General features: G+C 40.1%; 1 protein-coding gene across 3 annotated transcripts in view; it reads right to left on the minus strand.

The window, feature by feature from the left end:
- Positions 1-22,930, minus strand: part of CREB5 (cAMP responsive element binding protein 5) — a 382,280-nt gene extending 359,350 nt beyond the window's left edge. For all 3 annotated transcript variants that reach the window (XM_069958734.1, XM_069958733.1, XM_069958735.1), the window contains exon 1: positions 22,561-22,930. The gene's annotated coding sequence lies outside the window, so the exon portion shown is untranslated. The remainder of the gene's footprint in view (positions 1-22,560) is intronic.
- Between the last annotated feature and the right edge of the window lie 1,362 nt (positions 22,931-24,292).

Consider the following 24,292-nt stretch of genomic DNA (forward strand, 5'->3'; position numbering starts at 1 on the left):
AGCCTTTGAAACTAAAGACTGTTGAAATTAAAACAGCCAGAACCAACACTAACTGTCTCTGTTACCCGCCGCATTTCGTGCCAAACTGTAAAATTTTACCAGGTCTACTTCTAAATGGGAAGCCACAGAAACGGAAACCTAGCAAATTGCTAAATAATCTTACAAGAGTTTGTTTTCTCCTTTAATTACATGTATGTTGGACTTTCTTTGGAAAAGTAATGCCAGAGCCCCCAAAATAACTTCCATCAGACAGACTTACTGTACTTGGTAAAATAGGCCGGATTAATGCAGAGACCATATATGGCGGCCCGTATTCCGAAGGTGAGCAGAAGCGTAAAGTTCACACTGCTTTACTGAACAGCACCACTGTTCTCCATTGGCCACGTCTGGTATTACAGATCATTCTCATTTCAAGCTGAAATACCAAACAAACAAGAGTATTGCTCTTTCTAGGAAAAAAAAAAAAGCTGACCCTTATTGCTAGTCTTGAACAACTAGAGCATATATGTTATTGATGATCCTTATAGCGGTCAATGACCACTTGCTCTGCTACAGACAGCTTCCCCAAGAATAATGTATATTCTAATGGTAACATGCATTAAAATAGACATCAATAGAGACTCAGTATTGCTCAGAACTGTGCAATCCTGCAGTTCCCATCACAGCCACTGGTAGCAGCAGAGAGGTCATGTTGCCATTTACTGCTTCTAGTTAGAGATGAGCGAACCGGGTTCGGGTTCGAGTCGATCCGAACCTGAACGTTCGGTATTTGATTAGCTGGGGCTGCTGAACTTGGATAAAGCTCTAAGGTTGTCTGGAAAACATGGATACAGCAAATGACTATATCCATGATTTCCACATAGCCTTAGGGCTTTATTCAAGTTCAGCAGCCCCCGCTAATCAAATGCCGAAAGTTCGGGTTCAGACCGACTCGAGCATACTCGAGGTTCGCTCATCTCTACTTCTAGTCAATGTAAAAATGTAGAAAAAAAATGTACTTTTATTTTCTTTAATAGATTTTTATTTACATTTCTTTTTTACACTTACACTTTATTTGCCAAAATTTACCCCTTTAAGGAGCTGGCGCTTAATTTTATGGCCATTAAAATTGTTTGCACAAAGGGCCATTTTACTATTGAAAAATACAGCGTGGGAACAAGGCCTGAATTTAGAAAATTCTATTAGATTGCCCTAAAAGGTAATTGAATAAAAATAAACTTAGAACATTAGGAGCATTCGTTAACTTCAGTTTAAAATGTATATGACTTCAGAATAAGCAAGTATTTTACAATGGTATGTATGAATATTTGAAGCTGCCCACGGTATTGTCTAAATGGGAGTTATTAATCATTAACCTATTAACATTCAGAGCTAATAAGTGTTACCAGATGTGTATGCATTGTGTCTATTAACTAGGGGAAATGTAAGGTTGGGATCCTGATTAACTCCCAGGATACCTGATAATTGTAACGGTATGAGTGAAGATGGCCTCCGCATTGCTCATGGAAGACAAGGAAAGTTATATAAATAAACGAGAATAATATCGTTCACGCCATTCACATCTCGCTATCTCCATGATCACTCTGTTTATTTGATTTGATTCAGATTACACCATGACAGTAATTGCTTTAGGACAGATTGCCATGTATATATCTTACTATGAAATTAAACTGCTGTTTAATTCCTATATACTAGAAATCATTAAAAGGAAATGTGTAAAGGTTATTCAAACCATTTATATCTAAGACATAATAAATTAACTCGGATCATTTACAAGAGTAATTTTTCCTCCATTTTCAAATTGCTGACTTTTCCTTTAGTAATTGCAATTAAAAACCAGAACGTAAGAACACGACCCCAAACCTCTGTTTTATATTGTTAAAAACAGATAAGTAAAAAATAAGTCAATTTGTCCGATAAAAGTACATTTGTCGAGTATAATTTGACAATTATATTTTATATTATGCATACTGTGTCGTAAATGTCCATGGTTAGGGTTATGATTAAAGATGAGCGAACCTTGAGCACGTTGTCTGAAGCTGCATTTGAGTACCGGTGGCTGAAGAAGTTGGATGCAGCCCTAAGGAGCTCTGGAAAACATGGCTGTATCCATGTATTCCAGACATCCAGGACTGGATCCAACTTTTCCCAGCACCCGTGGAGGAGCGCCATGGAGCGGCAGTGAGTTAAAAGGCACCAGGTTGATGAGCGGCTTGCAGAGACAACAAATTGCTTTGCTTTATTATTAGTGTTGTAAATTTGCTCATCTCTAATCCTAAGGCTAGGTTCACACCATGTAAAAATGACGGCCATCTTTCATAATAACGGCCATCATTATGCAAAAAATGTCCATTATTTAAAAAATAACAGATGGTTTTTTCGTAATGATGTCTGTTATAAAAGACGGCAATAATTTTTCCACAGTGTGAACCTAACCTTATGTACACTGGAAGTCATGCAAATAACTTGCCACGGACTCCATTACTCACCACCAACCCTTTCTTTGGGCAGATGGTCAAATCTGCCTGACCATATAATGGAGTCTATGGGACGGGCAGAGAGTGAAGCTGGATCGCGTGGGGACAACTAGCGGAATCAGCGGCAAGTTATGTGTGTGATTTCCGTAGTGCGCATACACCCTTAGGCTATGTTCACACTGCGTATATGTCCAGCCGCATATTTTCGCGGCCGGAAATATACGCGGTAAACTCCGGCCGGAGATTTACGCTACTTGCGGCCGGCTACGTACGGACCGCGAACTTACGCCCGAAGTCTACTTACGCTTCCCGAGCGCCCTACTTAGCGATCTGACAGCGGTCTTTTACTTGGAAATCTTCTCCTAGCCCCGGACACCCCACAGAACCTTTTGGATCGGCACAAAAAGCTGCAAAAATGAAGAAATCACCACTACGTACGGGACCGCATGTAACGCTACGGGCGTAAGTTACAGCATTTTCGTCCGCAAACAATGGTCTGGTTCATTTTGTACGCCGCCGCGTACGATCCGGGCGTAAGTTCCTACGTAGTGTGAACTGTGCAGCTGTACTTCCTATACTTTCCATTATACGCAAACTACGTAAGTCTCCGGCCGCTTGTTCACGGAACGCGCTACAGCCGGAAACTTACGTAGTGTGAACATAGCCTTAGGGTGCTTTCATACAGTTGGAACACAACAGAAAATTTGCATATGCACGAATCCACAGCTTATTGGTAACATTAAGTTACTTAAAGGGGTTGTATAAGGAGCAGAAAATGGCTGGGGCCTTCTGCTCCCCGGAGTTATCTTCTAAGAAGTAAACCTATATTCTGATCATATTGTGTGGGGGGTAAAACCATGCCTGCATGTGATGTGCAATGGGAGGAATTGAGCAACGAGGAGCAGAAGGCTTTAGCCGTCTTCTGCTCCCTGTAAAACCCCTTTAATCAGAAACTGTCTGCTCTATATGATGTTAAGAACTGAAGAGTCAATGAAATGTTAATCATAATATGCATGTCCCAGCTCTCCCCCAAACCTCCTTGCCCTAACTGACTGATGTATAGGGCTCTATGCATAGCTGTGTGTGTGGTATTATAACTCAGCTACACTCACTTTAGTGGAACCGAGGTGCAGTACCATACACAAACTGAGGACAGGTATGGCACTATTTTTTGGAAGAGAGCTGCCATGCTTCTTCTGGATAATCTCTTTACATTATGTCAAGTCTATATTCTGCACGGACACTGAATGTGCCTATTAGGTTCCTCCAAGGTGGCACTAAATATATTATATATATATATATATATATATATATGTTAGTGTGTGTGTGTGTGTGTGTGTGTGTGTTTTATTTATTTACTACTGTGGTATGGTGCAGTTAAAACATATAGAGAAAATGTATGCAAATATTTGCTACTTTTCCTGTTTTGCAGAAAATTGAGAATGTTTTGTGACTTTTTTTACCCTAATTTCTGGTTAATTCCATTGATTACCATTGACTGAAACTATTTATTAATTCCCTCCATAGTGATATGCTTAATTTTTACTACAAAATTGCCCCTAACATGCAATCTTTTTGTAGTGAAATTCAATTTGTTGACACTATATAAGCAATGTGACTATGTATTACACGGCCCGATACTCGTTTAGCGCTCTCCGCCTGTGTGATTACATGCACAGAAATCAAGCCGGGGGGGCAGACACTGTGCATGTTGTCTGACTGTGGTCTTTTAACATGTGCTATTACACCGGAATGGCTAATAATTGGCCAAGTACGGCCGATCTGCAGATAACTGTGACAGGTTCACATCTCCTGTTAAACGCACACTAAGGCTATGTTCACACTACTCCGGAAGGAGTTTAACACGTATATGTCCGGCCGCGAAAATATGCGGCCGGACATATACGCAGTGTGAACATAGCCTAAAGGTGCGTTCACACATACAGGATCTGCAGCAGATTTGATGGCGCAGATTTAAAGCTGCAGATTCAAAGCAAATCTGCAGCTTTAAATCTGCGCCATCAAATCTGCTGCAGATCCTTTACGTGTGAACGCACCTTAAAGATTTCTGCACTGTAGACTGTTCAAACATTCTTTAAATATTTTCAAATTTTAAATCTCAGTAACTGACACTCAGAATAACAGCTGCTGAATAAAACAGTTGATTGTGATGGAGTTCACCTCTAAGGGTAAGCAATAAGTACATAATGTATGATATGGGAAGGTACGCAGCCCTCTGCAGGGAAGGATTTTCTATTAGCCATCAGCAGTGGTTTGTCAGGAGATCTAAGTGCTAATTACTCTATTAAGCCTGATAGCTGTGTTTGTTTCGGTAAAACAATACTGCATTCATCTCTAAGTGATTCGGTATTTTATGGAGCTTGACTGCTGCCACAGAAGGAAAACTGTGCATTTGCTTAAAGGTTTCAGCAGTTTTAGGGTCTGGGGACTTTTTCCCTGTTATTTATGGAGTGCATTTGGTGTTTTTCTTGTATACGTTTAATCAGCTAAAAGCCTTTTTTTTCCCCGAGATTTCCACTTAAACCATTTTCACCAACCTGTAGCCGTCCAATGTTAATTCATAATCGACAGATCCCAGCTCGTGACTCAATACCCTCAGTGATGAATAGTCACTGGAGAGGACTATAAAGCACAAGTGGTGTTTTATACCTATATATATATATTACTGTTGGCTTGAACGAAAACTCAGCTGGTGATCAAATGTACATGTATTGTTTGCTTCCCCGCAGATGTTAAAGTGATTCTTCGTAGCGGGTTTATCTTCAAGGGCACTTAGGCACTTGGAATTATTTTAGGTAATGTTTGTCTATGGCACAATCATGTGTTAATCAACAAGATTTGTCTTTTTGAGTAGCTAAAATGTTGTTTGTGCAGTTGTAAATTATATTAAATAATAGATTCTCAACATATTTGAAGACTTCTGAATGTATCATGGAGGCATAGAACGGAGTCCTTCTATTAGGTGGTAAAGAGCCTGTGCATTACTCCCGCTCCACAGTAATAATATTGTTCATTGATCCATGTATGGGGACAGGGGAAACAATGACCAGGAACTATTGTGTTAGGTGACAAACACCCAACACAATGGTGGTCCTGTCTGAGTTATGTTATGTCCCCCTTCTCTTAAGTAACTGAGAACAAAAAAAATTATCATTCATTCACTGGCTAATACTAATTATTTATTTTTAGGCTGAAACCTCAAAGATCAACACATAAAGAGGTACAAAATATTTACATTTAGTTGTTAGTTTGTAATAATATAACAATATTAACCCCATCAAAATGAAAAAAAAATACAAGTTAATTTTTTTTTCCTTTTTCCAATTTCTTTCTTTCCTTTTTTTAATCTTAGACAGTAAGAAAAAGTTATAAATCTGTACTATTAGGTAGGAAAAAGACTCTAATCCTAAAGACTAGCCCAATAGGTCTAAATACTTAATAATCCAAATGGTAAATTTTAGACAACTAGATGGTAAATGAGCCTTAGCTTAAATTGCTAGATTATTTTTAATTACATGTGTATGTGCTTATTAAATTATTGTAAACCCTGTCAGTACTATGCATGCATATAAAGACATCTAATCAACTAAATCCTGCAAACAGCAATATTTACAGTGCCATCTGGAGGGAAGAGAGGGTAGTGCATTTCATTACAACAGCAAAGATCTAGTAATATCTGTATTTTACTCAAGTGAAATTAACTATCCTGTAGAATGAAACATATTATTGTTCTGAGGGATGTGTATGTCTATGTAATACTTTCTCTGATCAGGACTGTTACATTTAATTTAATAAAAACTTAGCTCTTTCTGTGTATGGCTTCTATGTAGTTCTAAAAAGCTACATGGTAGAAAAAGCCCTTTCTAAAAACATACTGATACAGATCTGCCGACAATATTTTGTAAATCCACATGCATTCGAATGCAGATTTCACTTATTTAATTTTAGTTTTGCTAAATTTCTGGGTGATATATCTGAAAGTGAACACTTCTGTTTTCTACAAAGTGTGAATGGGATTTAGGGGTAAAACATGTGGCAAGAATCTGCAATGAATAAACAGCATAAACACCATGATCATACCCAAGGCCTAGCAAACACTTTGCATTAGGGTGCAGACTTAATTGATAAATTTCACTCAAAATTAGAAACTGGGTCAAAAAAGGGAAAGATTGGTAAAGCTTTGTGTTTGTGTTTTCCCCCGTTGGCTTCAGTCCGGCCCAAGTACAATAATCTATGTCTATTTAAATACTTTATACATGCAGTTGCTAAGGCAAAACCTAACAGCATGCTACATAAAAGTATAGTAATGGGGTCCTTAATAAAAAAAATGGAGCAATCGTGCCAAACTCTAGACCCACCTTATTATTTAATACTGTCGGATTTGCTTTTAATGTCTCATTTCCTACATTTAAAAAAGTAGGATTTAGCAATGTTTCTGTTTTTTACTGTTACATTTTATTCGGAATGAAAAATTAAATAATGGAAAGGGTATTCCAGCAAAATAAAAAAATATATATTCTTTTTCAACGTTATTTAACTTAATATAACATATAACGTAATATACCTTTATTAAAGAAAATGTAATTTTATATTTCTTTTAAACGGTTTAATTGACTGGCAGCAGTAAGGGGTGACACAGTTCCTCTGCTGCCACCAGTGGCTGTGTTGGGAACTGAAGAGCTTCAGAAGCTCTGGTCCCGACACAGTTAGAGTAATTTTACGCGGCATGTCATGGGGTTGTGCAAAGACGCAACCAAGCACCAATCAGTGTTTGTAGTGCCAGCACAATTAATCAAGCAGCAAGGCCGTACGAACGATCCTTGTATTGTTTGTGTGGTCATGGTTTCCAGATCACACAAGCAGTGCATAGATACATTCTGCACTGCTGTGCGATCTGGCATCCTCTCTCCCATCCTGCTGTATCCTCAGGACACTGCCCTTTCCTCATCTGGCTGTCAGTCATTCTGGAGGAGGCCTGAAGATACAGCAGCATAAAGCAGGATGGAAGACCAAGCAGCCAAATCATACAGCAGCAAACTAGGCATGGAAGCACTGCATTTATTATGCAAAAACTGACAGCACAGATTTATGCATATGCCTGCTGTCAGTTTCCCTTTGCTATCAGCTGAACATCCCCATTTACACATGAAAATGTGTGGGCGATAACACAAAATTTTTAAGCCCGCTTTTAAGGAGATCGGATGTTTTCCGGCTTTGCGACTGATCACTGTCACTTTTACACAGGCCAATTATCGGCCAAAGGAGTGTTTCTAGCAGTGTTCCTTGCAATGTTTCTGGCCAATAATCGACCTGTGTAAAAGGCCCTCTAGACATCCCTAATGCTGCTGTGTGCAGTGTTAGGCCCCGTTCCCACTGAGCAAAACTAGCGGAATTCCGTGGAGGAATTGTCCGCCGCAGAATGCCGTTAGCCTCCCGCTCATAATGGGAGTCTATGGGAGGCGCGCGCTCCTGCCCTGTCCGCGCTGAAGAATGAACATGTTCAAAACATAAACAATTTTCCACATTGAATCAATCTGCATATTGTCTGTAGGAATTCTTACCACAGGACTGGTAGATTGGTAGGTAATAGCTCCAGGCATTACATTTACCAAAACAGCAGACCTTAATTCCCCCCCCCCCCCTTAAAAAGATACCAGATTTACTGGAAAGTCTCAATGGGAGGTGAAAGATTAAAAAAAAGTTGTTTCCTTTCCCCTTCTCCCTGGTGCTGGCCCCCACTGGTGCCTAGTGGTAAACACAGCCCTGATTGTATTGAAGTCAGGGAGAATCCGGGCTGAAGTATATACACATAGTATGCACGCCAGCCGGGATTCATAGCGGCCGCACAAAAAACTGACACGCCAATTTTATGCGGCCACTATTCATTGAATAGTGGCCGCACAGAACTGACAGTTCACACTCTAGCTCCAGCCACACTTTTCATTCTGTGCTATGGTGAATTGGGAGGCGGGCACACATGGATGCACCCGCATCCCAATTTAACAGAAATTAAGTTTATCTACCGTACTGCAGTACCTTCAATGGCATAAACTTCACTGACACCGGCCATTTAGTGACACGGCCGGTGAATAAGGAAATCCTGACACTCACCTAGTAGAGTTATGCTTGTTTTATTGTGTGCAAAACATCATCAATTACAGAAGTACTCCTGTACTTGATGATGTTTTCCACACAATAAAACAAGCATAACTCTACTAGATGAGTGACGGGATTTCCTTATTCACCACATCTGGGACGCCATCCTGCCCCGAGCACCACCACCACAGAAGTGCCGTTTCCTCCACAATGCAAGACAGAATGGCCAGTGTCTTACAGCGTGTGAACCCGGCCTTAGTAATACTGAGCCACCTAAAATGTCTACTCTTATGCATATTAGCATAGATATTACAACTAGGGAAGCTGCCTGTGTCAAAAGCGCTGCAGCCTCGGTATAGTGAAGCACTGCAAGAGGGGATTGACAGCTACCCCCGCTGGGTCTGCATCACTGTGCTGCAGCTTCCCCAGTTGTAATGCAGTCTTACAGACTTTCATCTACTCAACTATACGCAAATTCCTACTATGCTTCACAACATGCCTCTCTGAGACCTTACAAGCTACCATGCACAGACAACTCTCTGTATACCTCCTACACAAAGAAAACCTGCAATGTTACCGTGCTCATAACTACTGCTTGCTCACATACTATGAGAGGTCTAAGGCATAAGGCTTCATAGTTCGGCAGGCCACAAGACCGCGTTCTAAAATCAGATAAATCTCTGTGGTTACAATCTATGGTTTGATGTAGATTTTTCCGACATGCGGACATGACATGTGAACCCATCCACCAGAATCATCCTCATTGGAAGCTAAAGCCACGAAGCAACAGAGTAAATAAGACTGCAATGTATCTGTAGTTAGTCAGCTTTTTTTAAGCTTTTGGAATTGCTATATTATATGTCAGAGTGACGCCGTTATGAGTCTGTTGGGATCAAATACTTCCAAGAATTTTGAAACAGCTTTTGTATTTTTCCCACTGGCGCTGTATACAAAGAAGGACATTAAAATCAGACAAACTCGACTTGTTGATAAGATGAATCACAGCTCGGGGAGAAGTACAGAGGTAAAACGTTCCTGGGTCTTACAAGGCCAAGACAAAAACATGATACTGTACGGGGGACACATCTAAAAAGATTAGTAATTCTAGAGGACCAGCTTCAGTAAATACCATATTAACAGAAATTTATGTAGGATATCCTGTGTTTTTACAGAATTTGCAAGACCTCAAGTCGTATTAACGTTAGTTCTACAGAAGACTTAGCATATTCCAGTTGCTGGGATGTTGCCTGCATTGTTCATTACTAGCCGAGCGTGTCATGTGTGTAGTAGAATGTCATGTCCATATTCACGATAGACGGTTAAAAACGAACTCCAGCAGGAGACATATTCACAAGCCTGTAACATAACACTTGCTAACCTTCCGCAATTTGTCTGGGAATCTCAATAAAAACCAGCAGCAGCAGAAAGCCGCTAACCGGCTGCTCGCATGCCACTTCCTGGACAATGGGGCAAGCTGGACACCTACTTGCCATCAGTCCTGATTTTTGGACAATCCTTAAAGCCGTATTACATGGCCTGTTGACTAAAGTAAGTGATTGTTGAATCTGCTAGATTAGCGCTCAGTTATATATATAATATATTACGATGCCTATGCAGCTCTTACCTTAAAGTGTCACTGTCGTGAATTTTTTTTTTGCAGATATCAATAGTCCAGCTGATTTTAAGAAACTTTGTAATTGGGTTTATTATCCGAAAAATGCATTTTTATCATGAAAAAGCAGTTTGAAGCTCTCCCCCCTGTCTTCATTGTTCTCCTATGGAGAGAGCTAAAGAAAAGACCAAAACAGGACAACAAAGAGTTAATCTACAAATCCCTCACGGGATATCTGTTCTGACCATCACCAGTGACCTGTCTGAGCTCAGATTACAGCTGTCACCCAGCTCCGTGCCTGTAATCCTCTGTTATCTGCTTTCTGCTGCCGGCTAACTCCCTCCTTCCTCCTCCCCCCTCCCCTCTCCCTAGAACAGACAGGGTACGACTCCTGCAACAAGTCACAATTTTCAGATTTTTCAGAGTGGATGAAAAAGAGGAAGGAGGGGGGGACCTGGGAAAAGGCTTTTTACATGCAGATAATGGCAGATTTGGCTAATAAACCCAATTACAAAGTTTCTTAAAATCGCCTGGACTATTGATTTCTGCAAAAAAAAAAAATACGACAGTGACTCTTTAAGTGTAAAAGAATAAACTTTATACCTACCTCTCCACGCTCCCTGGCATCCTTCTAGCTTCTGCGCTCCGCTACCGCTGGAGCTTTTGAGCCCGCCTCTGAGGTGACAGGCCACTCAGCCAATCACTGGCCGAGACGGGACAGCGCTGTGGCCAGTGACTGGAAGAGTGGCCCATCACTTTAGAGACTGACTCAGAAGTTTTAGTGGCAGCTGCAGAGAGTGGGTAAAGGGCAGAGGCTAAAAGGACACCAGGAGCGTAGCGTATATATAACGTTTTTTTTTTTTTTCAAACATTCCTTAGCCGTTGGCCTAGCATCGCTATTACCCGTATCAGTGTGCGTCTGATGGCCCATAATTTTTAAGCAGAATAAAACGAAATAATCAGCTGATGATGGTTTCATTGCCTCATTGTTGTCTTTATTACACAGGTCAATAATCTCTCAATTGCTCCATATAATAGGCCTAAAGTCTAAAAAGTGGTGGAGTTTAGGAAAAGTTTTTGGGCATTCACCAACACTTTGGGTGTTTCTGAATATCTAAATATCTAAATACTGGATTTTAAAATGTTGGCATGTAGATTACCATAATGGCCTCTGTTGGTGGAGAACCCAATTGGATAGAATTACTTACTGAAGAACTCACATTTTATCTAAAAGTTGATAAGTTGGTAGTAATGGTAGTACCTGTACTCTTATAAGCAGTCCAGATACCTTCCCTACTCTAGAATAAGTGACCCCTATGAGTGACCCTTACAATCTGCACAAAACCAGTGGGGCAGCTATATCAATCATAAAGCAAAGGCCCTAATATGGCTAAAGCACAGCTTATCATATAGTCTGAACAGGGTACTGTCGCAGAGTCAGAAGGCTCACTTTTCATCTAGATTTCTGACTACTATCGTTCTGATTACAAAAAAAGATATTAGTTATAGCTGTGAGTACAAATAAACTGGCCCAGATTTACCAATCACAGCTCAGCTTTCACATATAAACTAGCTCGGACAAAATGAAAGCTGAACTGTGATTGGTTCACATCAGACAGTTTGGGCAGTTTCAGGCAGAATGATAAATCTTGGCAATTAAATTAGATAAATATAAAACCAACCTAATATGTTTTTATGTAGAGATGAGTAAAAGCCTAGATAGGGGGGGTGACTGTGCATATAGTGTATCTCGATTTTGAAAAAGCATTTGATACAGTCCCTCACGGGCGTCTGATGGGTAAATTAAGGTCTTTGGGTTTAGGAAGTTCAGATTGTAACTGGATTAAAAACTGGCTTTTTGATCTTAACCAGACAGTGGTGGTCAATGATTCCTAATCCGAATACTCCCCGGTGTGGTGTACCCCAAGGGTCAGTACTGGGCCCCCTTCTGTTTAACTTGTTTGTTAATGATATTGAAGACGGAATTAACATCAATGTTTCTATCCTTGCACTTGACACCAAGCAACTAAACTAATGGTACACCAGTAACAAAGACACCCAGCTGATAATCACTTTTTTAGTTATTTTACTAATAAATTGTTTGTTCTTAGACTTGTGTGTTGTAGGTAATATAACAAGGGATATAACAAGTGTGCAACATAAGGCTATGTTTAAACAAGGTTTAAACAATGGTCATTATTTGGTACTGAAAACAATGCTAAATTGCACTGAAGTCTATGGACAACTGCTGGAAATAATTGACATAATCATTATTTCGACAGCCATAGCAGACAACGGCCGTTGTTCCATACATTGCGTGAACAACAGCCATTGCTTGCACTGAATTTAATTAAAATCATTTCATTATGGAAAGAACAGCCATTGTGTAAATTGAAAACAATGGCCGTTCTTTTCATAAAAAGTATGTTGTGTGAACATAACCTATAATGTGAACATAGGGATGAGCCGACTGAATCACATTTGCTGGTGGAGTGACGGTACCCCAGCCCAATGCCATCACCTTTTCACCTTGCTAATAGAGAATTGGTGGTTCCATTCCCTCTTTATGTTTGATCCTGAAATATTTACAGCAATAATAACAATAACAACCAGATCATTACGTCCTTCCAGCAAGTGCATAATAAAAGAAGATTAATAAGGGTGGTTTATGTGTGTCTGGCTGCTGACATGATAATGAAGATCAAATCAATTTACATCCAATGGCTCAGAAAACAAATTGTGAGGCCACGGATGAAGGTTTTATGAAACTCTGCAGCATAAAATATGTGTTAACATAAATGGATAATGAATACCATTATCGTTGGGCCATATTGTCAAGGTTTTGTTATCCAACATGCCATTTTTTTGGATGATTTTCTACTGCTTTAGTTTATTTTAGGTGCTAGCGGTACAAAAGAAAAAATTTAAATCTATTTAAAAAAATCTTTTTTGATCTTTTTTCTGAATTTTTTTTTAGGTGTGAGTGGTTTGATTTTTTACGGCTATACTGCATTGGGTATGAATGAAGTCTAAGGCAAAGTGCACAATGATAATTTTTGGGGCAATGGTTAGAAGTAAAATTTCTGCATATCTGCGTTTGCAAAGAACATTCTTATTTACACAATTGTGTGATTTTTAATTTTAGGGCATAAGACACAATGTAAAAATGATTAAATGGCAATCTCCATCCTATAATCTCTTTAGTGGCTTTTCTTGCATGAGTGATGCCGTTTTCAACTACAGCACTTAGTGTGAACAAGGCCCACCCAGCTGTGAACAGATTTTCAGCCATCTGCATCTATTATGAGAAGTGGGGTATGTATTTTCAGCATGGATTCTGCCTCTAAAAATTCAAATGATGTGAAATAATCCTTGCAAAAGTGTAACACAGGTTGATTATATTGTGGATTTTAAGGGGTTATTCCAAACTAGAAAAAAGTATAACTACTTGCTGGCAAAAACAGCACAACCCCTGTCCTCAGGTTGTTTTGGGTATTGCAGTTCAGCTCTATTCACTTCAATGGGATTGAGCTGCAAAGTCACACCCAAACTGAAGACAGGAGAGGTGCTGTTTTTGGAAGGAGCCTGGATAACCTCTTTACAGACACTTTTCCACCTTGAGAAAACATTGACTTAGGCCTCCTGCACAGGACTGCACAATGGATCCTTACTAGAGATGAGCGAACCGGGTTTGGGTTCGAGTCGATCCGAACCCGAACGTTCGGCATTTGATTAGCTGGGGCTGCTGAACTTGGGTAAAGCTCTAAGGTTGTCTGGAAAACATGGATACAGCCAATGACTATATCCATGATTTTCACATAGCCTTAGGGCTTTATCCAACTTCAGCAGCCCCCACTAATCAAATACCGAAAGTTCGGGTTCGGATCGACTTGAGCATGCTCGAGGTTCGCTCATCTCTAATCTTTACAAGTTCTGTGCTATATAAATCAGTAATAGGCTATGTTCAGACAACGTCAAAAATAAAGAAAAGGCGGACGATTTTGATATTTAAAATACCTTCAGTTTTTGCCGCGATTTAAGTGACTGCAATGCCAATGCATTGAAGTCAATGGGAAGACGGAAGTCCAATGAACACAATGCATTGAATAATGGATGTTTTTACCGCCGACATCAAAATAATAAACATCATCCTTATTTTTGGACGTCTTTTGCAAACAGCGGAAGTTTTTATTAGTTGTTCACACACACATTTTTCTTTTGTCACCGTTCTTTCTCCATTTTTACTATTAACTTCAATGGACTTTTTAATTAAGCCACACCCAATGTACCAACATCAGTCATTGCACTAAGGGGAGGCCAGGCTGCTAAATGACGTCAGTTATTGTAGACTTAAAATGATGGACGTCATTTTAAACGGAGCTGAAAAAACATTGTGTGAACATAGCCATACACTGGTTAATGTTATACTATGAGGGTTCCACTTTGTGTGACGCCCCACTGATGCACAGTGGTTTTTACTACACAGTCTATGAAAGAATTATGGCATGCAATTTCGGATGCCATATACCGTAGACACTGATTTTTGCACCCATGAAAGTTAATGGACACTTGCAAATAGAAGTCGAGTATATAGATCCATGGCAAATTTCCATATGGGTACCATTATCTTGTTATTTCGAAAAAAAAATTTAATCAGCTTAAAAATGTACTTTTCTCATCGTATTTTAATGCATACAGTACCTGTACTAAACAGCAGTCAGGATGCATACAGAAACCTGAGTTCCATCCAATTAATATGGCTGCCTAGGCAAATATACAGTACTACTAATAGCAATAATGGCCTGTTAATATTAATCAATAGGAAGTAGTACGTTTCCGAAGAGTTTCAGCCCACAACCCTCTATGTCTGGTAGTAAAGTTTTGAAAATACAAATATAATGCATCATTTCAAACTTTTCTACCAAAACCTCTACATCTGGTAAATGTTAGCCTGATCTCCATAGTACGTATGGCAATTAAATTATTGATGAAGGTATAATGGTGCTGTTTATATCCTAATGCACAAACTATCCCACTGAACAAGAGGCTAAGCCCAATTTAAAGTAATGCAGTCCAATAAGATTAATTTCTGATGTTATTCCTAATACTTTGCATAAACCAAAACTTTTTTCAAAAACCAGGGTGTGACCCTCTATGACCGTGAAGAGGTTAACTGGCAGATTTATGAGGCTGACTTTACCTAATGAGCTGTTTAATTTATAGTGTAAAAGACTGCAACCGATGCAGCGCTGAGCCACGGTAACAAATTATACCACTAGCAGCTAGACTGTGTAGACTGTGACAGCGACCAAGGCCACACATTAACCCACCCACTTCCACATAATGGCGCAAAGCAAAAAAATACAAAACTATTTAAGGTTCAACGAGTCATCCTCTATACGTTTGAGGTGTAGGCAAATAACAAGCAGGTGTTTACAAGTGAGAATATAAACATATACAGGGCACCTATTCTTAATATCACAAGAACAATATATTAAATCAATGTTTGCAAAGGAGCGAGCAGTTTTATAGATTGCTTTTTATATCAGTGCTGGAGAGAAAACTCAATCCAGACACAAACATGCAAAAACCACATGAAGACATAAATTTAATCGGCACGGGTTAAGATCTAATTATAGGGTTAAAGATTTCAAAACATAAGCAGGCATTAATGATATTGCTATGCGGCCCAGTCAGATTTTATAGAATTAATAGGAAACATGTTTGCAACTCAAATGGGAAAGGAGTTTCGGGGTCGTGTTTGTTCGAGGACCATAGAACTTGTAAATGTATAAATGGGATATATAATAATACACGTGGCACGATAAATAAGAAGCATAAAGTTCTCTGTAGTGCAGGTAAACCAGGAACAGGAGGCTTGGCCAGCTGTCAGGCCTCATGTGGGTATAGTACACTGTACACTTCTAGTCAGTATTGTGCACTACTGTAGAGAGAGAGAGAGAGAGAGCGAGCGGTACAGAATATTTTTTCAACTATATAAATAATAATATAGACAGAAACAAATAAGAACTTAATGAAAGGCAATAAAACAGGGGCTCTAATATTGTGATAATAATATACAGTCACAGTCTATCTATGTATAAAGATTACTAAAAATATACAGAATATTTATCCACATTAATCTAAACAATAAACACGTACTGATAAACAAACAATACAATAAGTGATTGTTCTAAATAATTCATGGTTTGTCCCCTGAAAGTTAAAAGACAGAGACGGTGCGTGTATAGGGGATGTGCATGTCACCTCGCTGCCCAGATTGCATGGGTCATTCCCTCATAAGCTGATCAGATCTCAGGCGATCGGTTACAACAACAGCAAATACTGTATAGCCCTTTCATCTGATCCGGCCTGTTTCTATATTCATTTTTCCAAGTAAAGCATATACAAATGACCGCTCTTAGAAAATGCACCGCTCCCCTGAACATTAACCAACAGGAATTATTTATTGGGATACACTAGAACAGTACTTGGGTGAGACATATGATCGCCTGACACTGTATCACTTACTGCATAAGCCTGAATCAGCAAGAGTTCATATCTCAAAACATTTCATGGCAACCTGGGATTTCAGGACACTATGAAAGTATGTTCTCAGGCTTCTACCTGTATAAGAGAAAATAACACGATTTCTTTATACTTCAATGGGAGAGTGAGCACCAAAAATAGTAATGATAGATAGATAGATAGATAGATAGATAGATAGATAGATAGATAGATAGATGTGTAAAATAGCCCAAACCTTTGCCTCATCTAAATCCAGTATGCTAAGTTCCTTCTCATACCCAAACCCTTATGAGCATTCCACAGGAATTCCATATATATATATATATATATATATATATATATTTGCCAACCATGCTTTATTTTCTTTATCTTTATAAATATATTTTTTTCTTTCTTTTAACAAAGGCCAAACAAATTGCATGTCATGATTGTAAAGTGATTTTCTTAATTTAAAAAAAAAAAACTGTTGATCTGTACTGCATTGCAATGCAATATCATATCCACATAAATATTTACTTCATTCATCACCCATGGAGTAAATTACACAATCTGCTGTACAGTAAGAGAATATAAAGACATTCAGAAATATCTGATCATTTCATGTTCCTTAAATTAACGTAAATGTTATTAAATAAGCAAAATATTTCCATCTCCCTATACATTTCAGCATGCATGACTTTCAAAGCCACTGCAGGTTTACATTAAGTTATGATACTAGATTTTCCATTGACCAATAAGCCGGTATGTTAAAGGGACGTGGAAAATTCGCCTAGAAACCTATTTTACTGTTCGGCCTATTGAAGTCTATCAAACAAGCATTCATAGGACTGGCTCGAAAGCCTGCTGCACCTTTTCATCCAGTCCAATAAATATATATATATATATATATATTCTATTTATTTTTTTTATTATTATTTTTATTTTTTTTGTAGGAGTCTATACTTTTATATATTTTATTTTTTTTGTTTTGCAGTTTTTGAGCAAAACAATGGATGCAGTTCTTTAATGCACCACTATGGATTTAGCAGCCCTGACTTTAACATCTGGTCTAATGAGGCCTAGCAAACCTAAGCTTATACTCTTCATTTACACCTTTTAAACTTAAAAAAAAAAACCTTCAAAAAGACATGATTTTCTAGTATACAGGCAGTTTTCTAATAATCTTAATGGGCCTGATCACATTAGGAAACATTTATTTAAATTAAAGATTATATAGGTTTTCTGCATACAAACAATACTAGCATGGTTTGTGATTTCCTAAGGGTTAATCAGAATATTCACTATATTTTACCCTATGTAACATATAAGCCTATCTATATTAATTTAGAAGCGAACTGCTCATTTGAACAAGGCCATCAGCCCTGAAATCCACTGTTAGGTCACAGCATCAGCCATAAAGGTTAAGAATCTTTACTGTAACAAGGGCGAGCTAATTCTCTGATGCATTACCTTGGATGGCCTCAAATAATATGGTTAATCACTTATCATTAATCACAGACTCAGGCCGGGCTGCAGAACTAACACATGGAGTACACAGCTACTGTTCTGCATCACAGACTATACTATAGTTATCAGACTGGGAAATTATATATAGATGTATCTAATATTTACCTATTCACATGTATTTATACATTCATGTAATATTTATTTATTTTTAAATAGATGTTTATTGAATTTTTTTATTTTCCATACAGCAAACTAACAAAGTCATCGGTTACAATTACATGCCGCATTTCACACCTCAGATACATAGATGGAAGGATATTAGATTCATTGATAAAGAAAAGGGCCCACTGGCCGACAGCTGTCAGTCTGTTCCAAACACGTTCAGTGTCATCTTGTTTTCGCTAATTATTTGTGTATGCATGACAAATTGGTGGGCAATGTAATATTACAAGGGAATACAAACCAATACCCTGCCCACCTCCGCCCACCCCTTACTACCATTATTGGGGAGAGGACACCCCCCCACACACACACACAACCACCATGTTTGAAATGACTGGATGGCAGCAATATCAAGAATCACCTTGTATCTTGCAGCCTTCCCAAAGGGCCAGCTACATCTGCTTTTAGATACCATTCCGTATGGTGGAGCGTCTTTACTACTTAAATAATTTCTAAAGGGCTCAAGGAAAGCGTATATGAAAGTTTCCTACTAAGGATTCCACCTTCTTATCTTTCTGGTCCACCTTGAGGAAGTATTTTATCTCACCTAAAACCTCTGATACTGAGAGAAGGGATGGTTGTAACCATTTGGCTAATAGACACCTCTTTGCCACCAAAATGAAGATAGCCATAACATATATCATAGGTTTATTCCCCGAGGATATATAATATATAATAATAATAATAGGTAGGGGTTCTATGGCTAGACAAGGGCGTACCTTCGTTTTATAAGAATATCAATTTATCTTTATATCTGTCGCAATTTCTCTCATATCTATCTAGTTATCCATACGTTCATCTAATATCTATCTATAGTGCGTCAATCTATACATTTCTTCTATCTCTCTATCATCTCTTCTTTATATCATCTGGCACCTATTCCTCTAATATTAACTTTTCTATCCACATATTTTCCTGGTTTCCTTTCGCCATTATTTAAAAATTCCTATATTTTACCATTACCTTTAAAAACACATTAGCATCCTTACCCCAATATACTTTTATAACTCTGGGTTCTCTATATAGGACTGTATATATATATATATATATATATATATATATATATATATATTCTTAGGCATAAATCTTTAACCACTATTTATTTTTTTCGCATTATGAGTATAATGGATTTATTCTATAAAATGAATTGAGAAACGGCCGCCTTTATCCAGACATTGAACAAACACAGAACACGAGGACAGACTGAACATAGAACGCTAGTCTACTATTAGTCTGGTCTACTGGTAGTCGTACACGTCAGACGGCACAACAAAGTTTATGGAGTTTCAGTTTTGTAGAACCCATTTTTAAGCTCTACACGTTCCTCTTACTAACTAAATAACTACTATAGTTTCAAGCTGCTTCATGTACCATATTATGTACCATACTTTTCAATTACAAGATGTTCTGATACAACATGTTATATATTGCAAACGCATACGAGCACTTGTCCTGCCTGCTACTCTCTACACACAAGTCCATCTATGTTACATATAATGGTAAAATGTTTACATACCTTTAGCAGTAACTACTACTAGCTGTACTTTTTGGGCGTTTTATAATGACCCCCGAATCTCCAATGATTTTTCCAAATTCTACACAATTCAAGCTCTTGCCTACCCTGCGAGTCTCTCATTCCCCTACTATTTCCGCAGCTAGTTTTCATTAATGTTATTGATGCCCGTCTTAGTTGATCTCCCTTCTAGCCTAGTGACCCTACAGACCTTTCTGTACCCCCCTTTTCTTCTCACGCTTTTGCTCCATTCATGTTTCGGGTGGGTGGAGAGGTAAAAGGAAGATCAATGGCTTAGGTACATCATTTCATAACATAATAAAGCACCTCTTGTCTTTTAACCTTTGCTTGGGGTCACAGACTTCACATAAAGTTTGGGAGCACATGAAACACATGCGATTTTAACGTCCCATTGACAGCTCTTCACTAACAGTTTTCTACCGCTATGGCCTTTAGCAGTTTGGAGATACTTTAGATTTAATCCTTGTTATAGGTAAAAGGAATTAATATATAATTATGGGATTATGCTTTTCCTATAAACTTATCTCTTATCTATACCAACTATATCTATGAATCAGAATTCCCACCAAGACCCAATTCACACAGTGCATTAGAACAAACAGCAGGGCACAAAACAAAGATGTCCAGTATGTTTAGCCACTGTTTATCTGGGAGGCAGACTGCACTGTCAGCATATCTAACCCCTGCACCCTTCACTATCTGAAGCTCTTAATCATCCCCTCTTCCTAGGCTGCAGAATGATGTAATGGCCCTATGTCCAGCATGATTCCCAGGGATGTCTGCAGGAAAACATACAAATACTGACACCTAACAACCAAATACGCACAAAGCACACTACAACGCAGGCAGCAAAACTCGTCATTCTATAACACGTAGGAGGTTGTAGGGGTCAATAGTATAGTAAAAAAAAAATTAAAAAGCAATAAAGGGGGAGTTCATACAAACATCTTGATGCCAAACTTTACACGGATTAATAACTAGAAGTGTAAATGTAGCAGAGCTGAGTTTGTAAAAATAAAACTCTATGGGTAGTCATTTCTATTATTGAATTATTAGTGTTCTAATAAAGCTAAATCGGGGTCTTATAAATTATTATATAACTTTTGTGCAATAAGGAAACACTTATAGCCATGTTCCCCAACCTGTGTCTCTCCGGTTGTTACTAAACTACAACTCCTAGTATCCCAGGGCACGCTGTGAGTTGTAGTTTTTCCAGACAGGTTGGGGGACAACCTGGCATCTAGTATAATGTAGTAGAATAGTCTACAGGCTAAAGTCCTAGAAAATGATCCTAATAAAAGTGCCCCCCCCCCCCCTCGCCGTTGGCTTGACGACAAACGAACAATGCAGGGGTTATGTTTCCCTTATTTATTGTATTATTTTTCGGAGGCAGTGGGGATGGCGGTGTAATGTATTGTCTTCTATCTTGGTGATTGCACCAGCATATTAATGAGATGCTAATGTCCTCACTGTAGTCCTCAGATCAGCTGGACCAGGAAAGTGGAAAAGTTTTCAAAAGTTTTTCCTCTTAGCAAACTTGATGACAACAAGTGGTAAGAAGTGAGCAGCATTTCAGCTGTCACCCAGAAGTAAGTGATTCTCCAGCTGTTTCAAGACTACAACTCCCAGCATGCCCTGACAGCCTTCAGCTGTCACCCTGTCTTTATGGCAGGACATGGTGTAAAGCAGAGGTCGGCCAACATGTGGCTTTCTGACTGTTTCAAAACTACAACTCCTAGCATGCCCTGGCAGCCTATGACTGACAGCCCCTGTATGGGGTGTAAAGCAGCGACCCCTCTAACTGTTGTAAAACTACAACTCTCAGCATGCCCTGGCAGCCTATGACTGACAGCCCCTGTATAGGGTGTAAAGCAGCGACCCCCAATATGTGGCCCTCTAACTGTTATAAAACTACAACTCTCAGCATGCCCTGGCAGCCTATGACTGACAGCCCCTGTATGGGGAGTAAAGCAAAGACCCCTCTAACTGTAGTATAACTACAACTTTCAGCATGCTCTGGCAGCCTTTGACTGACAGCCCCTGTATGGGGTGTAAAGCAGCGACCACTCTAACTGTAGTAAAACTACAACTCTCAGCATGCCCTGGCAGCCTATGATTGACAGCCCCTGTATAGGGCGTAAAGCAGCGACCCCTCTAACTGTAGTAAAACTACAACTCTCAGCATGCTCTGGCTCCCTGTCCTGATCACCGAAAGCAATGATCCCCAACATGTGGCTCCCCAGCTGTTGTAAAACTACAACTCCCAGCAGGCGCTGTGGAAGAGCGGTGTAAAGTATTGGGAATAAGCAGCACACCCCTCCATCCACCTGATGTCCTGAGTAACCAGTCCTCTTACCACAACACAAAGCTGTCACTGTCATCCTGAATGAAGCAGCAGGCTGATTAACCCCTTCAGGTACAATGACATCAGACTAGTGGAGAAAAGTTAAGGACACTTTGCTGACACTTGAATAGTTGTCACAGCAGGTGACAGATCTGACACCCCCACTGCAGTAAACTACAAGCTATCTGGATAGTTCTACTGTCTCTTTAAATACACCATCTAATTCATTGGCAACTATACAATCTATTCAAATCAATGGTAAATATTTTTGTTAACTTACCCAAAAAGTGTAGAAATCAGCAAATACAAGAGGAGATGGAAGTGTAAGGAGATGGTGGCGACTCCGCAGGTCTCCAGCAGGTAAGGAGCGATAGAAGTTTTATTTGGCTGCAGCATGTACAGGGCAAAGACTTGGAGGAGCAGCAGCTGAACTCTTCACAGACTGCTTAAAGACTCTCGGCTTCTTTCTGGAGTGGGGAGTGACTTTCCCCCTGCATCACACATACACACACACACATTTAAAGACACAGTGCCATGCACTACAAAAGAACCACGTTGGACTGAGGGAAGATTACAATACGTTCTATTTAGAGCAGCATTACATCATCCCCCTGGTGACGTCACGTGGGATTCCTGAACTTCTAAATCATAGCAGGGAGCGGGGGCGTGGCCGGGGGAGGCTGGCTGGCACGCCCCCTGGAGGCTGGTGGAGCGCGCTCAGCTGGAGCTCAGCTGCTGGGGACTGACTCACGCGGGAGCCCGGGGAGGCTGCCGGGACAGCAGCGGAAGGACGGCCCGGGGAGAGGGGAGGCTGCCGGGACAGCAGCGGGAGGACGGCCCGGGGAGAGGGGAGGCTGCCGGGACAGCAGCGGGAGGACGGCCCGGGGAGAGGGGAGGCTGCCGGGACAGCAGCGGGAGCGGAGCCCGGGGAGAGGGGAGGCTGCCGGGACAGCAGCGGGAGCGGAGCCCGGGGAGAGGGGAGGCTGCCGGGACAGCAGCGGGAGCGGAGCCCGGGGAGATGGGAGGCTGCCGGGACAGCAGCGAGAGCGGAGCCCGGGGAGAGGGGAGGCTGCCGGGACAGCAGCGGGAGGACAGCCCGGGCCTCACCGCGCTTCTGCTTCTCCTACTCCGGAGCGTCAGGAAGTGGGTTATGTCCCGTGGATGTCTGTGGATGGAGGTTTGCAGGACATGCTGGGACTTGTAGTTACAGAACATGGAGAGAGCAAGAAAGAAGGGAAGTTGGAGTTGGGTAATAGGTGAGCAGGGCATGCTGGGTGTTGTAGTACTACAGGGAGGACTAATAGTTACATAACAGCATGCTGCAAGAGGGGAATGGGAAGGTTATTATTCTGTTATAGCTGAGCAGGGCATGCTGGGTCCTGTAGTACTATAAGGGGGGACGAGTAGTTACATAACAGAATGCTGCAAGAAGGGAATGAGTAAAGTTACAATTGGGTTATAGCTGAGCAGGGTATGCTGGGTGTTGTAGTACTATAAGAGGGGGTGGTGAGAGTTTTAGTTAACTCCAATAAGCAAGTAAGGAATAATGAAAGTTATATGTCTGTAAGAGCCAAGGAGTGCATGATGGGTCCTGAATTACTTCCAGAAGGATGGTGAGAGTTGTAGTACTACAAGAGGGATGGTCAGAGTTGTCGTTACAAAGCACAGTGCAGCCCATAGGAAAAGTTCCAGATGTGTCATAGCTAGGTGGAGCATGCTAGGTCTTGTAGTACTACAAGGGGGATCCTTAGAGTTGTAGTACTGCAAGAGTTGTGGTTAACTGCAAGTAGGGAATAAAAAAAAACCCATAATATCTGAAATATGCATGCTAGGTCTCATAGGACTACAAGAGGGGATGCTGGGACTTGTAGTTACACTGCATGCAGCAAGTAAAGAATATGGAAAGTTATATGTTTGGCTGAACAGAGCATGCTAGGTCTTGTAGTACTACAAAAGAGGGTGATGAACGTTGTTAACTGCATACAGCAAGTAGGGAATAGGAAAGGTCCATA

The sequence above is a fragment of the Dendropsophus ebraccatus genome, chromosome 2 (genome assembly GCF_027789765.1).
Source record: "Dendropsophus ebraccatus isolate aDenEbr1 chromosome 2, aDenEbr1.pat, whole genome shotgun sequence".
Classification (NCBI taxonomy): Eukaryota; Metazoa; Chordata; class Amphibia; order Anura; family Hylidae; genus Dendropsophus; species Dendropsophus ebraccatus.